This window comes from Capra hircus, chromosome 28 (genome assembly GCF_001704415.2).
Source record: "Capra hircus breed San Clemente chromosome 28, ASM170441v1, whole genome shotgun sequence".
Lineage (NCBI taxonomy): Eukaryota > Metazoa > Chordata > Mammalia > Artiodactyla > Bovidae > Capra > Capra hircus.
This window is the reverse complement of record NC_030835.1, coordinates 39,707,676-39,712,979: the sequence shown is the minus strand read 5'-3', so window position 1 is coordinate 39,712,979 and position 5,304 is coordinate 39,707,676. Positions and strand designations below refer to the sequence as shown.

General features: G+C 39.3%; 1 non-coding gene across 1 annotated transcript; it reads left to right on the top strand.

The window, feature by feature from the left end:
- TRNAS-GGA lies at positions 1,727–1,798 on the top strand. Its single transcript has one exon. It is a non-coding gene; the product is annotated as a tRNA-Ser (tRNA).

Sequence of the window (5,304 nt, the reverse complement as noted above, 5' to 3'; positions counted from 1 at the left end):
GAGACCTTGAACCTAGTGCCATGCTGAGCTATTTTGAAGCTTAAAGCAAAAGGATACAGTCATTTATATTGATTTTGTCTTTATTAAAATTGTTGATCTTTTGTTCATCATAGATATTTTGCATCAGCTTTGGTATTTTAAATATTACATTACAATGTTCTTTATTTTTATTATTGAATTGTTGGTGCCCTCTTAAAGTTTGCACCCAAAGCAGATGCTACACTCTGGTTTCCATCCTTCTTGAACCTCTAAAATCTGCCAAGTCTTCTTGATGAGTAAAAGTAGGAGGTTATGATTACCCTTTTAAAGAGGTTAGGCTCTCTTTTCTGGAGGAATCCATAATGACCTCCTTGGAGGCAGCTGCCTTGAAGAGAGGAATGGTGATCTCCCTAGGGACTACCTCCACCACCTTTCACTGTTTCTAGACCTGTGTGTGCTTAGTCACTCAGTGGTGTCCAACTCTTTGCAACCCCCTAGACTGTAACCCACCAGGCTCCTCTGTCCATGAAATTCTCCAGAGGGGAATATTGCAGTGGGTTGCCATGCTCTTCTCCAGGGGACCTTCCCTACCCAGGGATCAAACTCAGGTCTCCCACATTGCAGGCAGATTACCGTCTGAGCCACCGGGGAAGCCCCTCTAAACCTATAGCCAAACTCAAACCAGAATTCTAATTGGCCTACCTGGTGAAGACGTCCTGGCTGGCATCATGTTGACTGGACTGGCTTCTCTGTTGATTAGCCAGTGTTCATCAGTCATTAAGTATTCAGGCTTTTACCTCTAATATATATAATTAATGTTATATTAATATGTTAAAATATTCAACATCCTGTTTTTTAAAATCTACTTGATATAGCAATATGATGAATTGTGTTTCTATTTTATTTCGTGTATTTCTATTCTATTTTATTTCAGTAGCAATCGTGTTTCTATTTTAATTTGTGGCAGTTTTGGTGCCAGATAGATAGATAGATGGGGAGGGGGTGGGGAATTGTTTTGTGTGTGTGTTTTTATGCAGTTCAGCTCAGATAACTTACAATAACTTCTTCAACATCAACTATAGTTTTCCTAGTTTGGAAATATACCTATAAAACTGTCTGGGCCTGGTTATCATAGAAAAAAATGGAAATAGAGAGCAATATCCAAAGAAAAAGTAAAATTTCCACATCTGGAGACAGCGCTTATGAAAATTGTGTTGTATATTTTACAAAAACTAAGATTACAAAGCATAGGTTATTTTGGATTAGCCATTTTCCTCATCTTTCACATTAGAGAATCAAAAGAATTATCACCTATTTGAAGGTGGTAAAATGCTTTAAAGATACAGGGGCATATTATCTCGGCTGTGCAGGTAACCAACCAGAGAAGTGAAAACAGATGGATCAGTGGTGAGATTGAAGGAACACTTTCTAACCTGATTTTTCCCCCTTCTGTCAAAATTTCACTTTTAGGATGTGTATCTATTTCTTCTCAAATAACAAAAAAATTATACACATTTTTAAGAAGCCAAGAAAGATTTGTATATCCCTTTAAAAAGGCACAAGTCAAATATGAAGAAAAGTCTGGGTATGAAGATTTTGAACTTCAGCATTCCACATTTTGTATTAGTATGTGCCCCTGTAGGAGGTATCCCAGGAGAAAGCCCATGGGAATAAATGCTCTTTGTACTTTACTTACAAATTCATTCATCTTATTTTTAGTAGCACTGTATCTAATTATAAAAGGGCTTCCCTGGTGGCTCAGAGGTTAAAGCATCTGCCTGGAATGCAGGAGACCCAGGTTCGATCCCTGGGTTGGGAAGATCTTCTGGAGAAGGAAATGGCAACCCACTCCAGTACTTTTGCCTGGAGAATCCCTTGGAGGCAGGAGCCTGGAAAAGCCAAAGTATAATTGTAGCAAACGTGAAATAAAGAAAACTGTACAAAAAATTGGAGAAGGCAATGGCACTCTGCTCCAGCACTCTTGCCTGGAAAATCCTATGGACGGAGGAGCCTGGTAGGCTGCAGTCCATGGGGTTGCGAAGAGTCGGACATGACTGAGCGACTTCACTTTCACCTTTCACTTTCATGCACTGGAGAAGGAAATGGCTACCCACTCCAGTATTCTTGCCTGGAGAATCCCAGGGACGGGGGAGCCTGGTGGGCTGCCGTCTATGGGGTCGCACAGAGTCAGACATGACTGATGTGACTTAGCAGCAGCAGCAATACAGAAAATAGTAACATTGCCTATAAACCCACATCTGGAGCCAGAACATAGCATTTTATTGCATATTTTAGCAACACTTCCCAGGGGGTGCTAGTGGTAAAGAATCCATCTGCCAATGCAGGAGACACAAGAGATGTGGGTTCCATCCCTGCGAAGGGAGGATCCTCTGGAGAAGGGAGTGGCAGCCCACTCCAGTATTCTTGCCTGGAAAATTCCATCACCGAGGAGCCTGGTAGGCTGCAGTCCATGGGGCTCCAGAGAGTGGAGCGTGAATGAGCACAGCAACAAGGTTACAGAGTGTCTATCATTTTGAATCACCCTTTTTCACATTGTGACACATTTATAATACACTGGGAATGTTTTTCCAATGTTCCCAGTTGCTTTCTTGCATTATCATTTGTCAGTGCTTCCTAGTCTTCCCTTGTCAGATATGCCATAATTCCTTTAGCAAAGTCCCTGTTTCAGTTGTTCTTTGTTGTTATGTCAGGCTCTTGAGATTCATGGCTTGAATTTGCATACTCACTACCGGTGCATTCTTGGCTAACTCACTTAACCTTGAAAACTAAGTGTTCTCTTGTCAAATGCAAGTTATACAGAGCACCTCACGAAGTTTTTACAAGGCTCAAATGAGATGATGTATATAAAAGTCTTAGCATAACACTCGGGCACATGGTAAGTTCTGAATGAATGCTTGGTTTATTTCTTTGGTCACTTAGTCATGTCCAGCTCTTCGTGACCCCATGGACTGTAGCCCACCAGGCTCCTCTGTCCATGGAATTCTCCAGGCAAGAATACTGAAGTGGGTTGCTACTTCCTTCTCCAAGAATCAACAGTAGCTAATTTTATTCAATATATTGGTATGAACATACATGTAGATAAATTTTTGTGTGCATTTACGATGTCCTGATTAAAATAAAGTTTTAAAGACCAAGTAGCTGAATCAAAGGTATACACATAAAATTGTGTTAGGTATTTCTAAGGTTTCATCAAGGGATATTAACAATATAACACAGATAATTTTGCCGGAGATATGTGAGATAGCTTTTACTCCCTTTCTTGACCAACTTTGGATAAGTTAGAGCTTCTTAAAATTGGCTATTTATATCGGCAAATATAGAATCTTGTTTTAATTTTTGTTTCTTTAATTACCATGAGATTGAACATTTTCATATTTCATAAAATATCACTTATTATTGCTTCTCTGGGGAATTGTTTAGTATTTTGCTCATTTTCCCAAAGGACTTGTCAGAACATTTTTTTAAAAACTGCAAAATTCTTGCATAGTCAAATACTAATACTTTTATGGCTTCACCTTTAATCTATATACAGTTTATTGAGTGTTTGGTGTAGGTCAACTTTATGTTTCTAAGTTGTCTGTTGTACCAGGGCCTCTTGCCGTGTGGATAAGGGTACACAAGCAAGTCTGGGCAAGCAAGATTTTCAATTCAAGTTTAAAAGTGTAGGAAGAAGTAGAATTAAATTAGTTCACTGAATTTAACAAAAGCACAAAAAAATAGTATATTTCCTTAAGCCCAGGCTTAACTGAAACCACAGGGGCAAATTTTTTTTCATCATTTGGAAACTATTTTCTCAAAATACTGAAATCTAGGAAGTTCAGACATATGAAGAAGTCCTAGGTTTTAGCCTTTCAAGTGAGAAAAAATAAATATAAAATGTAATGCTGCTTCACTTGTTTTTTAATTTCAGTATCAATAGCTTCATCTTAAAGTTATTATATTTCTTGTCAGCTACAAAATCGTGAAGTAAAATCAGTTTTTGCTGGTGAGAATATGGTTGTGGGTGAGCCATAAAGAAACTTCGGTTATGTGGTTCATTATATTCTTATGATCACAGAATCCCTGGTTCTCTCGCTAGTTGAAAGAGTAGAATATAAGGCTTTCCTGGCAGTCCAGTGGTCAAGAAATCTGCCTGCCAGTGCAGGGGACCTGGATTTGTCCTGATCCAAGAAGATTCCACATGCACAGGGCAACTAAGCCCGTGTGCCACCACTACTGAGCCTGCACGCCTAGAGATTGTGCTCCGTGGAAAGAGACGCCCATGCAATGAGAAGCCTGTGTACCATAACTGGAAAAAGCCCACATACAGCAATGGAGACTCAACACAGCCAAAAATTTAAAAAAAGAAAAAAGAGTAGAATATATAAATGTATTTTATAAATATACTATTATATGACTATGTATGTGTGTATTACTTTGCCAACAAAGGTCCGTCTAGTCAAGGCTATGGTTTTTCCAGTGGTCATGCATGGATGTGAGAGTTGTACTGTGAAGAAAGCTGAGTGCTGAAGAATTGATGCTTTTGAACTGTGGTGTTGGAGAAGACTCTTGAGAGTCCCTTGGACTGCAAGGAGATCCAACCAGTCCATTCTGAAGGAGATCGGTCCTGGGTGTTCTATGGAAGGAATGATGCTAAAGCTGAAACTCCAGTACTTTGGCCACCTCATGCGAAGAGTTGACTCATTGGAAAAGACTCTGATGCTGGGAGGGATTGGGGGCAGGAGGAGAAGGGGACGACAGAGGATGAGATGGCTGGATGGCATCATGGACTCGATGGACGTGAGTCTGAGTGAACTCCGGGAGTTGGTGATGGACGGGGAGGCCTGGTGTGCTCCGATTCATTGGGTCACAAAGAGTCGGACATGACTGAGCAACTGAACTGAACTGATGTGTGTATTTTTTCCAAATATTAAGGATCCTTAATGAAACACCCTTAATATACAAAGGAAGAAATTGAGGCTAGGACTATAGTTTCTAAATATTTTTTATTTCATAATCTTAATAAAAATGGGTATGTATATGTATATTTCTGAATCATATTCATGTTCTACTTATTAAAGTTAATGTATTTTATAAAATTCAGCACACATAGTAAACTTTCAAATGATGAAATGGAATTGGATCTAACTAGAGATACTGATATTGTTCTTCCTCACCCCAAAACATTATCCCAAGGACATATAAATAACCCCACTTTGAAATAACTAGTTTAAGAATTTAGCTGACTTGTCCACAGTCATGTGAGGTGGGGGAGAAATATAATTGTGGTTTTCTAACTCCAAGTGGCATTTACTGCTACTACAT